The 26,281-nt window shown below is 26.2% G+C and overlaps 2 long non-coding RNA genes across 3 annotated transcripts in view; one reads left to right on the top strand and one right to left on the bottom strand.

The window, feature by feature from the left end:
* Positions 1-2,594: 2,594 nt before the first annotated feature.
* The window catches only part of LOC127287420 (uncharacterized), a 34,957-nt gene continuing 11,270 nt past the window's right edge, over positions 2,595-26,281 (bottom strand). For both annotated transcript variants that reach the window (XR_007843877.1, XR_007843878.1), the window contains 3 exons: positions 26,218-26,269; positions 20,619-20,818; positions 2,595-2,670 (listed from right to left, as the gene is read on the bottom strand). This is a non-coding gene — a long non-coding RNA (uncharacterized LOC127287420). The remainder of the gene's footprint in view (positions 2,671-20,618; positions 20,819-26,217; positions 26,270-26,281) is intronic.
* LOC127287421 (uncharacterized) lies at positions 4,192-6,221 on the top strand. The gene is made up of 3 exons (XR_007843879.1): positions 4,192-4,299; positions 4,561-4,788; positions 5,469-6,221. It is a non-coding gene; the product is annotated as an uncharacterized LOC127287421 (long non-coding RNA).

The raw sequence follows: 26,281 nt of genomic DNA, 5'->3' as shown, positions 1-26,281 counted from the left end.
AAGCCGCGAAAAAATTTTTCGACCTTGGGGGGGTTTAAATTTAACCAACAATTATTATTAAATTTAATTTTGTTTTAATTTATTTAAAGAATTTATAGTTGTAATTAAATTAATTTTTTTGATAATAAATTGATCGAAAGTTTGACAATTTTTTTTTTTTTTAATTATTCAAATGGCTAAATCAGTTAAATTTTAATTAATACGAAACAAATTTAAATTGTCAGATGATAAATGAATGATAGTGTCTATTATTATTTTTTTCAAATGTCGTATACTTTCTAATCATTAGTAATAGTATAACATTAGAAGACAGCATGACGAGGAAAAAAAAAATTGTCAAAGGATCTCTCAAGGATTTTTCTCATTGCGGTTATATGAACTCTTTACTCGTTTCCTGCAGTAAATGGATGGACAGTCTCTGTTTGTTTCCGCGGTTGAGCAATTAGTCATGGGATTCTAGTTTGTCTGTATACTTTGTTAATCATGCGTGTTATAGAAGATTATAGAAACGATTTCACAATCATTTTGCAGTTTATTAAAAACTGCATATATGTTCTATTTCACCTTTTATATTAAACATATATATACATTCTCTTTTCAATGAGCTATCAATTTCTAAAAATAATGTTCAATCATTAAACAGTAAATGAGAAAAATTTGCATCAAAGAAAAAAAAAATGATATCTAAAACTTCTTATATATACGATATAGAAATTGACTTATAAATTATAAGAATCGCTTATCTATATTATAAGATGTAAATTAACTAACGCCCTTTTCAAAAATACTGCGGAGAGTAATAGCGCAATATAAAAATAAATAAACATTTCAATTGCGCGAATGATAAATATTTTTTAATTACAACTTTAATTGATTTGTTTAAGAGATTTTTTTTTTTTTTTTTTTTGCTTTAATTATCATAATGTCAGTAAGAGTGGAATTTTCAAGAAATATTCTAAACCGCACACTAATTGTTATGAAATTTGTGTAAACTGTGAATTTATGATTGTAAAAAAAATTCCAAACTGTTGGATAAATTATTTATGAATAATTTATGAATTCGCTATATAAGTGTAACATATGCAAAAATTTTTTTCTCTATTTTTTTTTTCTTTTTGCAAGAAAAACTTTTTTAAAGTGAATATAATATATAGTGAAGGTCGTCCTTTCGCTACTACACCGTCACGCCTTACTATCTAATTCATCTAATACACGTATAATATAACCGAGGTGCTTCGCACGACAAAACTATAAAGAAAATTAATAATAAAATACAATTCTCGTTTCTCGTATATACAAAGTATTTTCCTCGATAAATCTTATCATCGTCCAAACTTGTTCTATTCATTAAGTGTATTTTTAACATGTTTTTCTCACATGAGAAAATTTATTACATTTACTTATTATTATTATTATTTTTATTATTAATAATTAAAGTTAATTTAGTCTATAACTTGTCGAATAAGAGAGATGAGAGTCGCATCGCGTTTGAATTTTAATTATTATAACAAGTGAAATTGCCTATGCGTATATATAAATTCGTATATATTTAAGATATTATTTCCATTTTTCTTTTATTTTTTACCCAAATTACTTTGCGATATTATCGTGAAAGTTGTGGGTGTGTGAATTAGGTCTGATAATGTTTGAAACATTAATAAGAAGATGTTAAACAATGCGATGAGGCTTGGTTCAATTATAATTAATTATAAGCGCGCGCAAAGATAGTTTTGTGTTCACAATAGCCGCGTGACGATATATCAGTTACAGATCCGTTGTCGTTAACGCTAATGCGTGAACGTGTTAGTTATACCTTTCTAAAGTGCTTCATTTAAAAAAAAAGAAAAAAAATAGACCGCTATTTTCACTACTTGAGTAGAGAGAAAGAATCACGCCTATAGGATACTGTATATATAAAAACCTGTTTCCTTATTTAATTATAATTTTATAATCGTAATTAATTATTTTTGCAATATTTAAAATTAATTTTTTCCGCGTAATCATAAGAGAATTTCTTTTTTTTTAATATAAAACGCGAAATTTTAATTTAAAAAAAAACTTGTATTAAAATGTTACTTTATGCCAATGAAAAAAATTTATATTTCATTCAAAAAATTGACTATCATTAAATAAATATTTATTTGTATCAAATAATTTTTATTTGTATCAACAAATTTTTATTTGAATCAAATAAACTGTATATTTAAACCCATCATTTCTGTATTTGAAATAAATAAATATCCTCAAAAATTATTTGATTTAAGTAATTATTTTATTTGATAAATAGTCAAGTAATCGAATATTTGAATTAAATAAATATTTTCAGTGTGAAAATTTAATTAATTATGTTATAAATTATTTCAATATTATGATTCTTTAAATCTGCGTAACTGGCTTTTTGATATAAATTATAATTTAACTATAATAAATTAGTGATACAAAACCGTTTTGCTGATTCAGTATAGTAAATTTTAACTAATTCGTATCAAAAAGTTAGTCACGTTAATTCTTCATATTAGTTAAATTATACTAATTCAGTTTAAGAGGGTAAATTCCAAAATATAAATATTAATTCAGGGTAAAAAATTGGACTTACATTGAACTGCTTCAGCAATAGACATCTGTAGTAGCTCTGGAACAAACACCTTTTCTTCAAGAAACAAAAAACACCTGAAAACAGAAAATAAAATAAATTATAATAAACAAAAAAAAATACCTAATTATTTTTTATTTTTCAATAATATCCCGAGGCGAAATTTAAGCCCTAATTTACAAGGAGTAAAGTAGGGTTAAACAGACCCTCTTTAGCTTCCTCAACTAGTCGCAAATTTCCCTTTCTTCCACGTTTGGATTTAAAGTAGGGTCTAAAAATTGATTAAAATATTGAAAATTTTGAAATTGCTCTAATTCTATTAATTTTTTGAAAACGCTTCAAAATATGTTAATTCCAGTTTTTAAAGGGTAATTAAAGAAATATTGTGTGAAGAAAAAATTCATTTTGCTTTAATCAAAATAATTAAAAGAGTTTTTTTTTGCATTTTTTTGTACTTTTTTAATCGAACTAGACCCTATTTAGCTTCCTCAACCAGTCGCAAATTTACCTTTCTTCCACGTTTGGATTCAAAGGAGGGCCTACGGGAGTCTACAAGATCGTAAAGAGGGCCTATTTAGGTTCTAAGGGAAGCTAAAGAGGATTCAAATTTCGCCTCGGGATATTTTTCAAAATTCAAATTATTATAATCAAAATATTATCTATTTCCGCATTGCAAGGCATTAATATTTTTCACAACAAAATTTACGATTCACCAATCTGTTTATATATATATATATATATATATTTTTTTTTTAATTTATGAATTATATTTTACAAAATGCTATTTTACAGACACTTGAATGCCAATATTCGACGCGAATTGACTTTCATTTTATAATTCTTCTTTTTTTTCTTTTCTTTTGTATAAAATGTCTGAATCGACATATTGTTTGATTTTACGAACCGTATTATTATTATTATATATATATATATATATATATATTATACGAATCACAATTTTGATTATTTTCTCGTAAATTTATATGTTCGTTGCCTCTCCCCATGTATTATTTACATCCATCGTAATTCGCGCCATACTCCCGTTCTGGGTTAACGACTTCCTCAAACATAATTTTTTTTCTTCCCCAAACTGTATATAACGCTATATACCTTGTAAATAATGTATTTTCTCAAATCTTGCACGTTAAGATTCAACTGTTATATGTATGAAAATAAAATTATAGAAATAACTCGACTAGAAAAAAAAGGTGTAAATAAGAGATTATTACAAAATAATAACTTTTCTGCAATAAATAAATCAAAATTTCAAATAGCTCAAAGTTTCAGATCAAGATAAGTAGAAATGGAAATACAAATAAAAATAGCGCTTTAGTTGAGGACGCCATCACTAGGGGGAGTATTTTTAGTTAAAGACGCCACCGCTGGGGGAACTGTATATAGTTCAGGACGCCACCGCTAGGTTTAATTTTCATATATAGTTCATTATTTTCAGTGTATAAATACAAATATTTATTATATTAAGGAATCAAAAATATTTAAAAAAAAAATGATATATTAAAATATATTAAAATTATATTTAAAAAATTATATTTTTTTCCGAAAAAATGGAGTCATTTGTAAATAATTAGTGCGCGGTGATAAAAACTAGCACAAGAATCCGGATGTGCTCGTAAAACGTGAATAAGCGATATAATTACACTTGCCAAGTCATACTTAATGCAATTAACGATCTAAGAATGCAACAGGTTGAGTATTTTAGTTGTAATTTTTGTAGTAAATTTTAAACGCCTTTTTCCTATCGAACAAAAATCGTACCAATATCAAAAATAGATTAGTATCTATAATTATTTGATTTCAATTTAAATATAAAAGAGTTTGAAAATTGAAAAATAATTGTATGATTAAAAAAAAAAAATAATTGTCTATATACAAAAGGTAAATTAGATCATATTATTATATAATATAATACAGATTATAATCTCCGTAAGTGTAATTTAATTTTTTAGGGGTCGCAGTTACGTCATTGCTAATATTATACACACACAATAAAATGAACAGACAACACCCACAACTTATAAGCGCAGAAAGCGGAATGATAGTGTTATACTATCTATGGCAAATCATTAATCGTCGATTTAGATTCAGCGCCAATGAGTGCACATGAAGTGATCTTGTTTCTTAGGGTTTCTTTCGCCCCAAACTTTCTCCATTGTCGACTCAATCGATTATTACAGGTATTTCTATCTAGTAACGAGATATATCTTGCGTAACTTTTCTCCAAACAAATAAAAATGGTACTAGCCTTTATATATATATATATACAAGCGTCTTATCTTGCACACCACGTAAGTTTTCCTTATGGAAGGCACTACCGCATATGTTCTATAAACAGACACTTTGATATAAACATTGGCGTCCGCTTTTATATCCGCACTATATAATGACTTTCAATTAAACACATATATCTAATTACTAACGGTGGAATTTTTAATTCTTTTCCAACTAAAATGAATCTTTTCCATAATCTATATATATATATATGTATATGTCAATTATTTAAAGAGTTAATTATTCAACCGCATGATCTCTATTAAAAACGGTTCTATTCAGATAGCAACTAACTAATTGATACAAATCTAATTACGATCATTATCTAAGAGACAATATCTGTTAGAAACTAATTGTCTGTGTCTTTGAAACTAAATTTATTTGCCTTCAGTATATTTGTCCTTCAAATTGTTTCTATTTTTCAAAACATAAATACCACAATTGAATTAATTGATATTAATTAATTCTTGAATTTTTATCAAATTGTTTCCATTATTTGAAATTTAAATACCCCAATTAACTATTGAATTAATCAGACAAATATATTTATAAGATACGGTACTTATTATATTATTTCTTTTTTTAGGGTTTCGTTACCATGGCAACTATTTCAATAGTAACCGTTACTATTGAATAGCGCTTTAGTTGAGGACGCCATCACTAGGGGGAGTATTTTAGTTGAAGACGCCACCGCTAGAGGAGCGCTATATAGTTCATTCAATTACTATGCGCCTGCATCTCCTACTGATTTTTTGTCTTAGTAGCAAAAGACAGTTTAGGTCAGAATACAAATTTCTAAATTCTCTATATCAGTAAAAAAAAGTCAGTTGCAGGCAGACAAAATGGTTTAATTGAAAATGTAATTTCAGTTTTTGTATAAAACTTGAACTTGTTAATTTTTTGTTTTGTTTTGTCTTTTTTTTGATATTAGTAGTAATAAAAAATCGCTATTGTAGTTGGACGTAGAGATTTAAAAATTATATAGTAAATAGTTTATAATATACTCAAGCTGTTAAAGTGCATGTAATCGCATCTATTAAGACCTTTTGAAAAGTAAGAGTGCATAAAGAAAGTCGCAAAATGCGTTTCTGCTTGTCATAACTTTAATAATTACGAGCTGGACATATTATATTATAAGGAAAAAAAGGGGAGTTTTGCTCGCGCAAGAATTCATTGAAAAGAAACTGGCCCCTAAATTACCATTATCATGGAAAACGATATTAACTTAATAACAAACTCCAGTCACGTTTCACTGACTTGACTATATTGCGAACGCATTCAAAGAAATAAACTTTTACTGCATAAACCCAAATGTTATTCTTATATATATATATATATAGATAAATTACAATTGTTTAGAATTTTCTTTTGTTTTTATTTATTGTTTTCTATTTTTTAAATCTAAAATCTTAAATTATTATGAATTCTCGCATTTTATTAGTAGAATTTTTCCAAGTATACGATAAAAATTACCTTCGTTGGGAAATTTTATTTTATAGATTAATATTCACTTATTTGTTATTAACAAAAATTGTTTTCATATTTGCATAAATCTTTCACTTGTTTATTAATTTTCTAAGAAATATGTTTCTTATATATTGAATTTTATTTATACTTTCTAAGAAAGTAAAGTAAAATAGTAAAATATTTTTCTCAATCAGAAATAATTTGTCAAAAATTATATATTATCCTTTTCTTCTCTATTTGAAAATGAATTGAAAAATAATTGATAAATTAGATATATATATATGCGTGTATATATCTATATAGATTATGTCGATGCGATTTAACACGATCGATATGTCAACGTTTTGATATTGATCGCCTTGTGTATAAAATCGATCTTTCCCCCTTTTCTATAAATAATCTAACGATTCGTCAATCGCGGTTAGCCTTCCTATTATTATTTATCTTATATTGTATATGTAGAGAAAAGCATTTGATTCTCTTACGTAACAGAGTGTATAAGAAATAATCGTATGATAAATATAATTATATCAAGATATACTCGACACTCCGTTACGGCTAATGCAAAGCTGATAAAATCATTGCTGCACACTACACTTTACAGTTGCTATATAGTAATTTAAATTTCTCGAACATTCGTATAATTGCACTGGCGTCGACTCATCTTTGCCATATATATATATATATATATATATATATATATATATATATATATATATATATATATATATATATATATATATATATGTTTTATCAGCCAATCAATATTTGTCGAATTGCATAATTAATTTTATAATTTTGTTTCAAAATTTGTTATTTTAGTCATTTTTTTCACATTTATCTGACTGAAACTGACTTTTACTACTGATACCAAATTTAGATAAAGTTACTGTCTGACTAAAACCTTCTTTTACTACTATTACTAAATTTAGGAAAATTCACTGTCTGCCTAAAACGGACGTTTACTACTAATACTAAATTCAGAGAAATCAACTGTCTGACTACAATTGATTATTACTACTGATACCAAATTTAGAAAATATTCGTGGTCCGATTACAACTTCTTATTACTACTGATAGTAATTTTAGAAAAAGCCATTGTCTGACTAAAATTTTCTTTTACTACTGACAGTAAATTTAGAAAAAAAAACGTTGCCTAGTTAAAACCTTCTTTTACTACTATTACCAAATTTAGAAAAATCCACTGTCTGGCTAAAATTGACTTTTACTACTTAATTATACGAATCCTCAGAACTGATTTGCTTCACTGAAAGCAGACTTTAAATATATTATAAACTTTCAAATAAATTTTTCAGTGTCCTCATTTTTCAAATAATAACCCATTTATCGAATTGAAAACTTCTGTTTTCTTTTGCAAATTTCCAGAATGCCTCAAGGCACATAACTACCTGGTGAAACTCTCTCGCGCAATAATCAATGCATCTCACTGAAGGTGCGTACACTATAGACACATAATTTTCTCAGAGAAAACTCGCATTTTGTTTTTCATTAGTGCATTGCACCACACGCGGGCACGGGGTCGAGGCAGCTAACGAGGAAATAATATGGGGGCGTTTGGGCGGGGCAGCATCTTTTGCTCTCGTCGAGAGAAAGAGATATAGCCACTGCATGTGTGCCCCCACATATATATATATATATATAAAGAAACATGTACACATATATTGGCATCATTGACTTTGAGAGGCAAGTGCGTCGTGAGCAATAGCTGTTTTTTTTTTTTTTTTTTTTTTTGATGTACACTTGCGAGAATTCTACTGCGAAATCCCCTATATCGATCGCGGGGACTAACGAGAAAACTACATCTAGGATCTCTAATGTTGTGAGTGCAACGGGAACGAGCATGGTGATCCCGTGCGGTGCATTGGATTAGACCTCGTTATGTAAGTTGTATGCGCGCAAATCTTATGTAAACTCTGTATAAGATAATCAGCTGAATTCAAATTCCACCCTGAAACCTGTCTCATTTTGCACCCAAGTCTATATATTATATTTATATATATTCTTCAAAGGACGTTCAAGGATCATTCCCACTTCATCTAGTTTTCACGCCTTTATGTTTCAATTCTCGCTTCCTATATATATATATGCAAGTAATATTTCAATAAAGAACTCATTAATCATATTTTAATTACGTTATTCGATCTACTACGCATAATCATCTGTTAAAGTTAATAATTTCGTTCAAGAAGAAGAAGAAGAAGGAAATAATCAGTCACTGTTTTTCTCACACAGAAAAAAATTTGTCTGCACTTAAAGAAATCATTTATTTGAGACAAATAAATTTTAATTGAATTAAATAAAAATATATTTTTCTTAGTAAAATAACTTTTTATTTGTTTTAAATGAAAAATTAATTTAGCACAAGAAAAAAATTTAATTAGGACAAATAAAATTTTTATTTAAACCAAATAAAATTTATTTGAAACATTTCTTTAATATATATATAGGGTCAAAGAAATGTTTCCTTTAATATGAAAAATTTGTAAATATATATCACTCTGTATTACTCTGTGTAATACCTATAATGTAAAAAATACAAAATAACAGTATATATATATATATATACGTGGAAAGATCGCGACGTAAATAAATCGCGAACAGAAGGCAAAAGGGTGATCTTAGTCAACCGATCAGCTCGGCCGTGGCTAGATCACTATAATCGAGAAAGAACTATGATCTAGGATCCAAAGATCACGACATTGAACCCTAATCTATATAAGAAGAAATTCTCTTCAAACCGTCTGACCAAAATCGAATTTATCTACTGTGTGAACCGCCACATATTTAACATTTATGATTCTCTTTAAATTAATAAACACTGAAAAAAAATTTATTTGATACAAATAATCAAAAATAATCAAAAATAAAAAAAATTGTATTTGATCCAGTATCTTCAAATATAATAATTATTTAATACAAATAAATATATTTATTTGATAATTTATTTCTTTTTTTAACGATTAATGATAATGCAGATTTGACTCTTTAAATCCGTCTGTTTTACCGACTAATGATAATGCAGATTTGACTCTTTAAACCGTCTGTTTTACCGACCAATCATAATGCAGAATTGACTGCTTCAACCGTCTGTTTTACCGACTAATGATAAATACAGATTTTACTGTTTAAATAATAGAATAATAAAATAGTCAAGTAATCGATTACTAGAATCAAATAAATTCTTTTACAGTGTATGCACATTCAAGTATAAAAGAAATTAAAATAAAAAATTATCGACTTTTTCCTGTATGAGAAATATTGGAAAATTATGCAAAGTCACGGAGTCTTTTGTAAAACGGTTTCAGTGAAATATATATATATATATAAAAGGGAGTAACGTCAATGTAGAGTATATGTAATTTACAACCTGTGCAACACCTATTGCGAAGTTCAACGAGAGGACTTCCCTTATGCGCATACGTGACTTAAAATGACAGCTCCGAGCATTTTGTGTGTGCGTATACTGTAAATTATCGGTCAAGTTACCGGAATATTTCACTCGTGTGACGGTAAACTAGCATTAATGTCAGTCCCTTACATCTCATAGATTTTATACTCAACAAATTATATTTCCTTTTCAATTTTTTTTTTATATATTTCTATATATCGAAATACTTCCCCACTACTCAAAGTTTATTATAAACAAAAGTCCCTAATAGCTCCTATTAAATTTCACTTATTACCAAACTCGCAAAATAAATTTCTATAACGATGAGCATTTACTCACCCATAATATATAACAAGACCGCACATAAATTATATTAGAAAATTTTCTATCCTAAACATTATAGAGAAAAATACTGCGCCTTAAAAACGATTTTTCTAATCAACTTAATCTTTCTTCACAAAAATAAAAGTATATGCAAAAAAAATGATACACAAGAAAAATTATATTCGAAGAAATGAAAACCAAGTTTCAGGAGGTAAATAATAAAAAATAGATTCACAGGTAACGGTTGAAAGTATATAGTGTGGCTTTTTTTTTTTTTTTGCCTTTTTGCGACACTGAGCTGGTAATTGGACGCTGAAGAAAGAAACGATTGGCGCGTCATTGTGTGCTGTATAAATACAGTAATTACAAGACTCGAGAGTTGCAGTAACTAGGAAGGTTTAGAAAACAACAGAAACGAACGGCCAGGTCTTAAGGATAGCGATATAATAATTGATAAACAATGTGGAATGCAGGCTCCACATTCGTGGTCAGGTTGCTTCCTGGTCGCGTGGGCGACACCATACAGTGTATATACATATATATACTCAGATCACGATACGATATATATACCATTACATTTATACTGAAAATATTCCACACAAGTATAATTCTCTACTTTCTACAGCTATTTATTTTATTATTGTTTTCAATCTGTTTGCATAATATGACAGTGGTCAACACCAGCTCAAATTGAACTCATAAATACACAGCTTGAATTACATAAAAAAAAAATAATTTCAACTTCGAGTTTTCCTAGACGAGATAAGAGTCGTGCATTGATTTTTTAGGCTTCAAACACTAAGGAAACAAAAATTAAATTAACAGATGAAAGTATCGATTAAATTTATATTATAAGGGACGCACACGGAAAAAAAATTTCTTGTGTTACAGGATTTACAAACTGCAGTTGTAGTCTCCACAAAAAGCTGATTTCAGAGAAAATTAAAAGGCATTAAAATAAGCTGCAACGGTTATTATTTTAATCCAATTTTGCTTATTATAATCCATTTTGGTATTAAAATAAGCAAAATTGGATTAAAATAATAAGCGTTGCATACTCAGAAAAAAATTCGTTTGAAGCAACCAAATTTTGGTTAAATCAACAAAATAAATGCATTAATATACAGTTAACCAAACATTTGGTTGCATAAACCAAACGTTTATTTAGCTCAATCATATTTTTTCTTTGTTCAAAAAATTTATTAAAATAAACCAAACAGTTATTTAGATCATAAATAAATATTTATTTGAATTAAACAAATTTTGTTTGAACTAACCAAAAAATTGGGTAAATATAAAAAAATTGTACATTTGGTTCAAACATATTTTTTTTCTGAGTGCAGCTTATTTTAATATACTTAATAATTTTCTGTGTTTATGGGAAATACACAAATCGGATTTGTGAACAAAACAAAATTTTTTGGCTCACGCAAAAATCTAATTTAATATCCAATTTTTGAACAATTTAAAAGAGAGAAAAAACGAAGATATACTTTTGGCCTGAATTCCATAATATATTTATAATAAATATTATTATAAAAAAAAATATAAGGCCCAAATTGATAAGATTACGATGTCAGGTTTAAATTGCATGACAAGATGACAAAATTAGAGTCGACTGATTCAGCACACACACACATGCTACACCTGTATTTATTGGACGTCAATATAGCGGAAAGCGTGGTCGTTAGTCGGTAAAATAAAAAAAAAATGAAAAAAATGAAGAAGCCTTCAAAGAGCTTGATAAGTTAGTGGTTTGACGTCCCATTCGAAGGGATTCAGATAACGATGTTTGGCGTTTGTCGTTTCATCTTTTAAACTATCTTCATTTTAAAGTCATATCCAATATATGTATATAAAGAAAACAAACATTTATGCTAAGAATAACTCATCTCTATATATGATATGATTACAAAAAAAAGACACAAGTGATTTGCAAATTCATTTCATATTCAAACAAATTATTAATGTTTTGTAAATTAAATTTCACTTTCACTTTTAATTATATTGACAGTTAAAAAGGTGATTTTGATGAGGTGTGTAATTTAGTTGATTACTGGACAATTATTAATGCTAATAAATATATTATGAATAATTAATACAAAATTACCGTTTAAGATTACAAACTATAATTTCAAATTCAAACTTTTAATTATATTCAATATATATATATATATATATATATATATATATATATATATATAATTTCAGAGTATTATATAAAACAAATCATGAAATTAATATGCAAATCAGCTTGAGTGTGAAAACCTGATTATTAAATCTCAGCTAAAAGCGAAGCTAAAAGTATTTTTAAAAGATTAAATAACTTATAATATATATAATTATTGATATTTTGAATCAAATTTTCTTACGTCTCTATTATAACTTTGTTTTATTCTTTATAGAAAATAATTATAAATTAAACAAATGAATTATCAATTTATTTGAAGTTAAAAAAATTAATTATTTGAATTTTATTATACGCGAATTGTATAATAGGGAAGAGCACAAATGTTAATTGTTTAATTACTAATGATTTATTTCAAATTAAGCCGCTGGGGTTAAAGGCAATGAGTTGTATGTAATTAAGTGAAAATCACGTGTTCCTGATTCTAAAATACATTCACTTCGTCCTTAAAAAGGTCGTCGCGCTTAAGATTCCTCGATTCTTCACTATATATATTGCTCAGAATCGATACTATCTGACAATTCTAAACCGCAATGATTCACTATATTTATAATATATAATGAAATTCCCAATAGTCAGATTAAAGGTTCAAACATTTCAGAAATGTGAAATATAGTTTTAAAAATCCCCAACACAAAAAAATCTATTCTTTTTTTTCACATGGAAAAAAATATAAAGTATTTACTATATACTTACAAAAATAAAACCTACTAAACTGTTCGAAAGTAACTATTAGAAATATCATTTTTTATTGCTTCTGGAGAAAAATTTGCCAAAAATTCCAAACAATTTAAGAATTTACTTTACGGAAGTAATACTTTATTTTTGAAATTCCATTAAATATTGTCTAAAAAAATGTTTTCTTATTGAAATTAAAAGAAAGCAAAGATATTAAATACGGGAAACTAATTGTAAATACAAATATTTATATACTGACATTAAAGCTCCAGTTCAGTAAATCAGACTCTCTTATCAAGGATATAATATATATCCTTTAGGAAAATTTACAGTCGAGTGAATTTTATTCGAATCATCCTATATATATATGAAAGACTCCCTTTGAATAGTATTTCTATATCATAAAAGAATTTTATTTCAGTCTATAAATTGTATTTATACTAGCGTCATAATCCAAACATCCAGAAGGCACTATTGAAGGTGTTTTTAACTTGTGTTAAAGACATTTTATTGTCTTTGTCCTACACACACATAGAGAGATGATTATTATTTAACAGAAGAATCTATTCGCGCATTCCAAAACGCTCAATGAAATATATTACACATTGCATGCATGTAACGGGTTAAAAAGCCGTCTATGTATCGTTGGCATTAAATAATGGTTGTCTCTAATCCTATCCTGTAAATAAGATCCAAAGAATGGATAATAGCGAAAACTAGTTCTCGAATCAACGTCTTTCGTTGCCCCCTCGAAATCTCTGACATACGATCGAAAATCCAAGAACATTCTCTATCTTTCTCTCTCTCTTTCTCCTTTTGATTATTGTCAATATAGAATACGGTTTTACCTTCTCGAATCTTTCAATCTTTTAGATCTTAACTCCCTATAGTATGGCAGCAATTCTACAATTTTCTTTAATAAAAGGTATTGTAAAAATCGATTGTAATTGGTAGACAATAATTTTTAAAACCATTTTGTAAATTTTTTTTTAAATTTCAGAAATAAAAAATACTAAACTAAGTATAATACAAAATACTATATAGAGATGCGCATGAATAAAAAATCAATTTGATAAAATTTTTATTTCATAGAGCACATTTTCACCGTTAATCTTCAGTGAGGTTAAAGAAAGTAGATTCTGCGTCTGCGCAGAATGCATACAGTTTCTGCGCAGACGCAGAATATATCTACTGCTTTTAACCTCACGAAAGATTAAATTTATCCTTCCGCCAGAAACTTTTGGGTGCGAATTTTAAAATTAACTGTCAAAAAATAGCCACAAAGTTTTTATTGATTTAAAATTCGCGACAAATAAAAATTCAACTAAAAGAAAATTATATATCTAATAAAATTCTAACTAATTTATATTTTTTTTATCAGCAATGGGAGACATGCGATTTTTTTTTCAAGAAGCCAAAAATAGGAAAATTTAATCTGATTTAAAATCAGGAAACTATTTCCAGTCTAGTGGAGTATAAATGTCTACTAGTCTCGAGGCATTGCCACGTGCCAATGTCGATTCCTTCCATCGGATTTACCTAGGTATTGCAGTTCCTGGCTGCCTATAAACGAGGAGATAGTTACCGTTAATTGGCATAATCAATATGTCGCACATGAAACGAGACACGGCCACCAAGTGCATATCTCTCTTTCTCGGGGAAATTAAATAGTCCATACACATACATACTGATTCCTGAACTTCAAAGAAGAATGACGCCGGATGCTGTATATAATCATGTTTTAAAATATTATATATTTTGTTCGTGTCAAAAAGTCAAGATGTACTCATTTTGTTGGAAAATGTATATTCATGAATAAAATCAAGATTATTTCCTAATTGACAATCTCGTGTCGCACACACTATTTTTTTATCATTTATTTTATATTAAATTTATTTTTTTTTAAATTCATTTTATTAATAACTGTTTCTTTTAAAAAAAAAGAAAATTTTAATATATCGAAAATGATCTTTCTAGGACGCATAGGAATTATTTGTGCGAATATTAACATATCATTAGTTGCGTATCATAATTATTATTATTATTAAATGAAATATCGTGTCCGGATATAGTGACTTGTCAAGTGAGAAAAAAAAACCTAAAGTTATCACTGGTAAATTACCAACCATTAGGCAAGAGGAAAAAAAATATATTCTTTTTTTTAAAAAATGTTTTGATCCACTATTTTAATCGCAAGTGATAAAAACCTAATTAGAGAGGATATAATTAGATAAATATCTAATTGGAAATATAAATCAGAATTAGTAAAAAAAAAATAATTTGAATTAGTAACTCACTTTTTGATATTAAATTTGTAAAATTTAACTAATAGCAAAAAAAAAAAATTTTATCATAAAATTAGTATTTCTCTAATTCAAAAGCAAAAATTTTCAAATTAATTACAATTTTAATAATTAATTTAAATTAGTGAACGAATTCTCTAAATAAGTGACTCATATTTACTAAAATTTACTGATTAAAATTTAAAGAGCACTTTTTTTATTACTTTTCCATATTCTTTTGTTTTTGTAATCAAAAACCTTTCAAGGATTGTAATTGCTAAAAATTTTTTCTCTATAGAATTATTATTGTAAATAATAACAAGAAAAAAAAACGTCAGTTTTATAATTATATCGTGCACGAATATATTTACACCAAGAAGTAGAGAGAGAGAGAGACAGAGAGATAGGTTTAAAAAGGTGATGAAAAAAAATCCACCCGGAATGTTAAACGGAGCATTTCTACACATTCAAGGCTGAAATTATTAAATATTTTTAGCCTTGAGAGTTGAAATTTTTTCACGGTTAGAGTAGGAGATTTTTATAAATTTTTAATTATCAGTTCAAAAAAAACATATCGTTTATATATGTAGGTTAACACATTTTTTTTTCACACACGGGAAATAATTATCAAGCAAACGCAATACTCCAATATAGAAAGCAAAAGAAAAAGATATGTTATTATTTACATGAGTCACTCTTTAAATTTTGTTCAATAATTCAAAATTAGGGAAAATTTCTACTAATTTTCAGTTATTTTTCACTAAAAGTAAAAAAAAAAGATATTAGTAAATCAAATAGTAATATTTCACTAAAAAAATTAGGGAAAACTAGAATTAATTAAAATTAATTAATTTAATAAAAATTAGTAGAAATTGTAGAACAAATTTTCTCTAATTCAAATATTTAGTGAGAGCGAAAATATTAAAATAATTAAAGTAAATTTATAATTTATGAAATAATGTCAGAGGTTAGGATGTTCATTAATTAAGAGTTGAAAGAAGGTACAAGCACGCAGAGGTTGTGTTTAATGAGAAGATAATGATAATTTTTCAAAAAGAATTAAAGCGACGATGCACCTATATAGAGAAGAAGGAGAAGAGACTATTTTATATTGAACTAGTTTATATTTAACAAGAATTTAACGCACCAAGATGTTACTAATATTTATAACGTCGCCAATCATGATTGTGCGGTTAAATATTTTTATTTTCACTGCAGTTGCGTCTATATAGAAACAACATAAGCACCCTGATCACGCACATGTTAATTTATTGCTCATCTGTTTATTATGATAACGTTCTTTGTACGATTTTTATAGTATCAACATACAGCGCAACTATAAATTATTTCATATATTGTAAAATTTTATTTTCAACTAGCTATCTTTTTTTTTTTGTTTTTTGTTCTTAGTACATAATTTTTGTACGCAATTTTGCAAAAGATAATTTTTTTTCTATACAAAATTCTTTTGTTTTGAAATACATACAAAATTCTTAAAAATGAAAACGACAATGATATGGAGCATGAAAAATGAACTTTTTTAAAAAGTATATTATAGTTTTAGAGAAAGTCGTTCTAAGAGAAAGTATATTCTAAGTATAATTAACGAAATTAGACCATTTACTACACTTCAATGTGTGTCTTCCGCATTTTCCTCTCTTAACTCACGCGGCATATTGCCAGTCGTGCCGGGTGATTTAATATTAATTAATTAATTAATTATATACAATTCTACTTTTACTTTCTTATCATATTGACTAATTGTTTTTTTTTCAACTGAAAATTTTCTTTATCTAAAACTGATAAATCTAATCACGAACCCTTTATATAAAGAATTTTTAAAATCGTCTATAAAAAATTCAAAATTTTCAAGATTGAGGAAACACGCGATAAAGCTAAGAAAAAATTAGATTAATATAGGGATATTGGAGAAAAAGAAAAATTACACTTCGTATTGAAAAGATATAGTTTTACAGATCAGGAGAGTATAATTTGCGTAAACGCAAATGCAGCAAAAACAATTACGCGCAGTTCGCACGATGAAATAACAAGATGGGAGGAATATTACTTTCACCCTGGAATCCCAAATGTCAAGGTATTATATGCAAGTTGACCTGGTCGGCAATAATTTCACATGCAATGCATATATATACATTACGCAAGGTTATCTCAGAAAAAAGGGAATTCGTCTGCTATCTCTCATACATTATCTCTTAAGAGAAAAAAAAACCCAAATCGATACATACATATCAAATATACCTCATTTTCAAATTTCAAAATAATCTTTCTTTTTTAATTAAAAAAAAATTTTTCCTATTTTATAAATTTATTTGGAATTTTAATTTATTTAGAAAAAAAAAATGATTGTATTTTAGATTTAGTTTTCTGGACTTGATTTAAGATCAATATCGTTGTCCAATATATATAAAGGAAAGGAGTGGTTTATAGCATATGCCACATGATAAAACGTGATAGGCCTAGTATGGTAAATGCCAAAATGTATTCCATATAATTATTATGCCGAACCGTAAAATACTCTTAATGATTAGCTCATTATTAAATGCCATAGTATGTGTGCTGTATAGAAGTGTCAGATTGCTCAATAGCCTCTAATAAACAAAATTCAATGTTATTTTTAAATAATTTCAAATCTAAGCAAATCGCATCTATATCATTACGGAGTATACTCAAAACGGTTTAAATCCGATACGAATATATTATTCAATATTTCAATATTCTAAATTCAATTCCAAATCCAATTTTAAAAAAAGAACAGCTTCTAAAATTATACTTTACTATTATCAAATAAATATTTACTCGAACCAAATAATTTTTATTTCAATTAAATAAACTGTATTTGAACCAATAATTTCTTTATTTGAAATAAATACCATTTAATTGACTCAAATAATAATTATTTAATACAAAGAAATATTTATTTGATAATAGTTAAGTAACCGATTATTTTAATCAAATAATTTTTTTTTCAGTGTAATAATAATAATAATAATAATAATAATAATAATAATAATAATAATAATAATAATAAAAATAGTTTTTTTACACCATCAAGGTAAATGATAGAATTTTTATTAGAAGAAATAATTAATTTTTCTAAATTGTTTTGGAAAGCTAACTTTTCGCACAATTGTTCGATAAATGCCGATTAAGATTATAGAATGTTAAAAAAAATGAAATAGTGTGTATACCAAGTTAACTGCGTAAATAGCTATATGCGAAAAAACTGCCTTTAAATGTCAAATTGCAATTCCTTTTACGTAATTTTGCTATAATCAATTGACTAATGATGTTTTAACTCTATACGTGTGAATTTCAAAATTATTGGAAAGTCTAATTAATTGGTGATCGTTTACTGTCTACTAATATATATTATATATGAGATTATTTATACTATATATATTTTTTGAAAGTCTATAATATGTATGCATATTTTACGTCTTTTACAGTTATTTATGCTTTAAATGTAGGTTTTTTTTTAATCTCTTTAGTTTCCGAAAACAATTTTTTTAAATTTTTCATTTCCTTCTTTAGCAAAATGAATGAAAAAAAAATATAAAAAGAAATCAAAAATAGAAAAAGAAACTAAAATTATAAAACAAATAAATAAATAAGTATACTGAGAAAAATGTTTAGTCAGAGCAACCAAAATTTGGTTGGGCCAAAAAAAAAGTTTTGTTGGTATTTAAGCAACCAAACTATTTGTTTGAGTCAACCAAAAAAATTGGTTGAGTGTTTTTTGTTGACATAAAAAAAATGTTTGGTTAGCTCAACCAAATTTTTTAGGTTGAGATAACTCTACGATTTTGTTTCAGCCAACCAAAATTTGGTTACAAGAACCAACATTGCCTAACCAAACAATTTTGTTGCAAACACTAAATTTTTTTTCTCAGTGTAAATAAATAAATACAAATAAAATAAGTAAATAAATAAATACAATAAGTTCTAATAAAATTCTAATAAATGGAAAAATTTTCGGGACTAGAATTAAATGAGACAAAAGAGAATCCAAATTATTAAAATAAGTAAAAATAAATCAATAAAAAACAGTAAGTAAATGTAAGTTTCATAATTATAAAAAAATTTTACTCCTTTTGTATTAGGGGTCATTGAGCAATTTCAAAGTCACTATATATATAAGAGGCAACGAACTTACAACAGCAATAATTTTCTGGTGAAATAATCCAATAGAGAGCAATATTAACCTGACAGAACAGGCGCAATGATAATTATCAATGTATTGCGACATTTTACTTGACTATACTGATCATAAAATAACGATTCCTATATATATATATGTGTGTGTACTATATCGACATTTCACCTGACACCGGATAATGGTTCAATTATATTATGCAAGTCACTTAAAAAGGGAGCCTCTGCAAGCAAACTTCGAGGAATTTAGCCTATATTATAATTGGTTTTAAAGTTGATTATTATGGGAGTTAATCTCACAACAAAACAAGATATATAAATCGCGACCAATCCTTTTTTTTTATACTGACAATAATAAATATATGCGTATGTGCAATCAGAAAACAATCAAATTGATTACTTCTATACAATGTTGAAATAGATGAGAGAAGACAATAATAAACAAAGAAAACAATTCAAAAAATTTTCTTCTACGGAAAAAAATTTATAATAGAATTATTTTACTATTATCAAATAAATATTTACTTGAAAACCAAATAATTTTTATTTCAATGAAATAATTTGAACAATTTATTTTTGAAATAAATACCCTTTAATTGACTCAAAAAATAATTATTTGATGATAGTCAAGTTAACCAATTATTTGAATGAAGTAAATTTTTTTCAGTTCTAATGAATATTAAAAAAAAAAAAAAAAAAGAAAGAAATAATGGTCAATGATGTTGTGTAGCAAAAAAATGGATTTGATTCTAATCGTTGTATAAATTGTAGAACAAAAAAAAAGTAAAAGGAACTATAAGGAATAGTTATTCTAATTATGCAAATTATGCTCAATTTATGCGCAAAGATAGTTGCGCCCTTCCGAGAGAGAGAAAAAGAGAGAGAAAGATAGAGAGAGAGAGAGAGACTATTGCTCAATGCTCACGATTAAATTCTCGCAGTTATTCTATATATGATACTATCTTTAGTTAATTTTTCCATCTCTGGTATATAAATATATACTCCACATAAGATTCATTTCAGTGAATGAAATTTGAATTCTAGATTTACGCAATTATTTATAAAGTTCAGCATCTTGAGCGCAATTTTCCATACGCGAGAATTTCAGTAAAATTTTGCAAACATTTATCTCTTTAAATACGAAATAGATCTAAATAATTCTAATTTCTAGTAAATAAATATCAACTTTTTGATATAATTTAAAGATAAACTCACCGATATCGAAGATACACACACACACTGCTTTTGAATCCTTGATTATGTTGATTGATATATGCAGAAATTCACTTTGACACTATATAATATTAACTCGGAAAAAAATTCACTTTTTTTTTAAATTATCACTCACGAACTATAAAAAAACATTAACACACACTACACATATATACACGGAGATCCCATAAACGCAGTATAATCTGTAACAAGAAAAAAAATAATTAGATAAATTATATAATTTTTCTCTTTATCAATTTTAGTAATAAAAAAAAAAAATCTGCGAGAAAAATTAAAAAAAAAAAAACAGGAAAGTTGAAAATTATTGAAATAGAGAACAAATAAAAATTGAAAACACAAAATTAATTTTACAGTGAAAGTAATTTCATTTCTTTGAAAACTATTGTAACAATAAAATTTCAAATAATTTTCCGCTACCGGGGAAAAAAAAAAATATTTAACTAAATAAAAAAATTTCTTTTTTTTTTCCATAAAACTCATCACATCATTAATTTTTATATTCGTATTTAATAATTAATTAATTTTTATTTTATTATTAATTAACATTATTATATATTTTCAATATTTTCTTTTATGCAAATTATATACAAAATACGGAAAATTTGTTTAAAAATTAAAATTCTGCAAAATTATTTTTGAATAAAAAAAAATTTATGTGAAATAATATTTAATTTAATTTTATATTTTATATTTAAAAAAAGATATTATATGAAAAGATGCGGAAAACGACTGTTGGAGAAAACAAGAGAGTACGAAAATAATTCGACTGTGACCATTAGGTTTTACAAATTACGACAAATTAGAATATCACGTTGATGCATTTATGTCATTTAATCACTGTTAAAGAAACGAAGACATTGTCGTATTCCCATTATACTGATGTTTAAAAGACAATAAATGTAAGAAAAAGAAAAAAATTTCTAAATGAAAATATAAATTCCGAATTAAAAATATATTACTTGGTTATTATTATTAATAATAAACCTAATTATTAATAATAATAATTATTTTTTTGTTATTATTTATGTTTATAAATTTTTGTAAATATGAATTTGTAAATTGAAGTAAATTGTTTATAATAAAAAAAAAATAGTTCCTAATAATCGAGCGAATGGCACCTATATTGACTCTCACGCTATATTGACTCACCCCGAGAACCTAAGGGCATCCATAAGCCAAATGCTTTCACTCGATCTCAATAAGCCATAAAAACAAATAATGAAAAAATCAAATCAACAATCGAACCTTCCTTTCCGTTTCAATTTAATGATCCTGCAATAAGATATTTGCTTACAATAGAAACTTGAATAATAATTTTTTAGCCACTTTTACTTCTTCTTTCTCATAAAGACAAAATTTCTAAAAAAATGATATACAATTGAAAAAAAAATTTATTTCATAATAATCGATTACTTTACTATTATCAAATAAATATTTATTTGAACCAAATAATTTTTATTTAAATTAAATAAATTGTATTTGAGCCAACAAATTTTTGTATTTGAATCAGCAATTTCTGTATTTGAACCAAAAATTTCTGTATTTAAAATAAATACCATTTAATTGGACACAAATAATAATTATCTAATATAAATAAATATTTATTTGATAATAGTTAAGTAAACTAATTATTTGAATCAAATAAATTTTTTTTTCACTTAAGTTTCTTCAGCAAACCTAAAACTATTTTATATGCAAAAAATTATTATTCTTTTTATCAAATTGTAAATATGGAAATAATTTTAAAAAAGTTGATTTTTTTTTTCAAAAATTATTATTTTTTTTTTTTAAAGAAAGGAATTTGGAAAGTCCTCTGAAAGTAATTTATCGTTCTCCTGCTTCCGCAAATAAGCTCCCTCGATCCCCCCCACTCTCTTACGCTAAAAATTGCGTTTTGGCCTTGTGCCCGGAATGTACTCAGTATTCATTGAGTTACAGTTTAAAGAAAAAATTGGCAGATGCTGCCTAATTAATTATTCTGTCAGAATGGAGGGCATTAATTCTTGATACTTTATCTATTTGAGAGAGAGAGAGAGAGAGAGAGAGAGAGAGAAAGAGAGTTTGAAACGTATTTTCGAAATTTGATATCTCAATTTTGGAAAATGCAAATATGACTAATTTCAAAATTTCAATTTTTACTTGAATTTAAAAATTTTATTTTTTTGACCGAGAAGAAAAAAGCGTTTTATTTATTTTTTTTTGTTTCTTAAATGTCTGGCTTTCTAATGACTTTTTTTTTCAAGAGAGAACTTTGACGATTGGAACAGTCAACAGTAGAATTGAAGTTACAATTCTCGACTATGTAATAAATTTCCCTGCTCTAACGAGGCAAGTTAAATAAATGCGGTAGCCAGGTACAATAGACTTCGAAGAGCCAAAGGTCTTTGGAACGCCTTAGAAGAGAATCCGTGCAAGGCGATGCCCTCTCAGAATGTCCCTGGAAAGTCGATATCGAGTCTCTCTCTCTTTCTCTCTCTGAAAGAAGTCGAGGGCAACTGATTAGATGAGTGAAAGGAGAACGATGTCAACGCTTTCTTATCGTTCAAAGAAACGTGGTTCTTTGATCTTTTCAGAAGCAGAATGTCTTTTCGAATATATAGATAATTAAAACCCTAATTTAGAAACAAAAAAAATTCAAAAAAAAAAAATTATTTTTTCTAAACAAACAAATTTTATTGTAAAAATAATAATCATAAAAATATTACTCAATGGTTACATCAATTTTCAATAAAATTTGCTTTTGTTTTACTATAAATTAACAATAATAACACGATTTCATTTGATGATAATGATGATGAGCCTATGATGATTGCAAGACACTAATCAGAGTGGCATTTAATTTTTCTAAATATTGTTGTGGCAATATTGCAAACAAGTGAAGTCTAATGAGAAGCATTTAAAATACTTTTAATGATGATTTTTCTGCAATATCATATTTATAATCACAAAACAAAGATTATTATTAGAAAGAAAAATAATTATTTTTCAATTTAAAAAAAAAAACGAATTGATAATTATTCTTTACTTTGATTTACTTTTCATTAAAAAAAAACAGGTATTTTATTATTAAAAAGTTAGTGGCGAATAGAAACAATTTAAGAAATTTTTAACCAAAAACTGAAAGCATTTCTTTCGTAAAAAAAATTTTAAACTCCGGCTTTGGGACAAGATGAACATTTTTTTTTTTTTTTTTTTTTTTATATCGAAGGATAAAATATGCGATGATGGTAATTGGAACAACATTGCATTTGAGTGCCAGAAAACGATAACGAGGATGACACTTATGAAAGCTTAGAGTAGAAAATAATATGGGACAGAGGAACTTTAATGTCTCGAGACAGCGGCGATAACTAATTAGAGTCATCGTAATTGCTAATCGTGCCGAGTGAATAATGTAAGAGAAATGCTCTTTCGAATGATATAACCCAATGAAAATATTCTTCAAACGTAACTTACTATACTGTTTCTATTAATAAATAAAAAAAAATTTATTTAAATATGCGAAAATTTCTCCTCGATATTTGTACAAAATAAAAAAAAAATCAAGAAAGGAATAAAAATTAATTACGAAAAAATATAAATATTTCCCAGATAATAATTTGATAAAAATTTATCATTTTTATTTATATTTTATATAATTAATTTATTAATTTAGTAATTAGTTTATTATTTTGGTAACTAATTTTTTTTTTTAGTAACTTTATTATTTTTGTAATTAATTTATTATTTCATTCATTGGATGATTAATATATTAATTTACCATTGAATTAATTAATATTTTTTTTATGTACAAATAGGATGTGCTTTTATAAAGGTCAAATGGATTTTCTCTATTTACTACGAATAACTTCGCGGATTATATGCTGCCTTCTTCTTCTTTTTTTTTTTTTTTAAATTAACTTTGCAAATTATGCAATTGGACGACATAGTGTCTCGGTATTTGAACGCTTTGGTGGCTCCAAAAATGTTTGCCAAAAATAACGATCTAACAACGACATTGCGCATTGTGAAAAATAAAAATCATAGAAAAATAAATTTAAGATGAGAATTTCAAGAGCTGGCGCCAAAATTCCTATCTGAAATCTCCCGCATAATTCGCCTGAAGATAAGGAAAAAGCGAAAAAGATTGCAAATGCCAAAAATCCTAAAAAAAATTATCCACTCCGAAAAATGGAATTTGAAAAAAAAAATAATTAAATTTTTAATTTCTTAAATCGTAAAATTAATCAGAGAAAATAATTCAATAAAATTGATTTAGAAAATAAATATATTTTTCAGAAAAAATCAGTGCAATAGGAAGAGATTTAAACCTATACAAAATCCGGGTCAAACTTTTAACGTCTATTACATCACGTGTGCATACCGATGACATCGTCGTGTGTCACGTTTTTGCGGATGAATTCGCATAACGAAACATGACGCCAACCAATGCTTTCTACTCATTTCATTTTGACTGATGATAATTAACTTGGATCTGTCAGAATGTTGGGAAAAAGCCAGCAATAAACGGACAATTAAGAAATTAATTGGGGCGAAATATATCTTTGAATTTAGAAATTCCATATCAAAAAACAAACGATTTGCTTATATATATATTTAAAATTATTCAATTTCGAAAAAAGATATACTCAATTTAAAAAAAAAAAAAACCTATTTTTTAATATTTTTGAAGAAAAAATAGTTTCTTATGGAGTAACAAAAGTTTGACATTTGAGAATGAAAACAGAACTAGATTTTATTTTTTCTGCCAATAAAACGATAATTAATCGGATATAATGCAATTTCTTAAGTGAGCGTGCGCGCTCGTATAGAAAACATAAATGCAATAAACACGTTCGCGTGGCAAATATTTGCCAGCAGGTGCGAGTCAAATGTACATATGTCAAATGTCGAAAGGCGTTGGGGATTTTCTCTCTACAATTTTGACGGAGCGTGCGACTATATACAACACACGTGGAAAGTTTCCAAAGTAAGCTTTCTGATATTCATCGCGGACAAAGTTTGAATTTCACATGAAAATTTATTCGTCGTCCCGCTAAATTTACCAGCAAAAATATCATCAACTGTTCTATAGGGATAATTTAGTGACACTTATCATAAATAAAAATTCCATTATAATATATATTAAACAATAAAAGAAAAATTTTATTTGAAAACAAAATTTATTTGAATTAAATAAAAAAATATATTTAAATCTACTTTTTAATTAATTTGATAAATATTACAAATAATTTTCAAACTTATTTGTGAATTTTTATATGAATTTCTAATTATATTCCTTTTCTTTAAAAAAAAAAATGATTAATTAATGTTTAATCAATGATTTAATGATTGAATTATGCTGTAAGATTCATTTTAGTCCCACTGATTAATTAGAAAATTAATGCAGAAAATAATCAACCTTCATTATTTGCATTTCAATTACTTCTGGTAAATATATATATATATATATATATACTAATCAAAAAATTATCAAATTTTACTTGCAAATTTTTTTTACCATGGAATTTATATGGGGAAAAATTTATCGATAAATAAATTTAATATCTAATAGTAAAAAATAATTATTTTGTTCTCTTACCTTATAAACGTTGATTAATTTTCTCGAGGCATAAGAAGGTAACATATTATATCTGCAACAAAAA

The sequence above is a fragment of the Leptopilina boulardi genome, unplaced genomic scaffold (genome assembly GCF_019393585.1).
Source record: "Leptopilina boulardi isolate dan_hultmark-lab unplaced genomic scaffold, ZJU_Lbou_2.1 LbouV2_370, whole genome shotgun sequence".
NCBI classification, from domain to species: domain Eukaryota; kingdom Metazoa; phylum Arthropoda; class Insecta; order Hymenoptera; family Figitidae; genus Leptopilina; species Leptopilina boulardi.
Note: the sequence above shows the minus strand (reverse complement) of the source record. Positions and strands in the feature narration are given on the sequence as shown.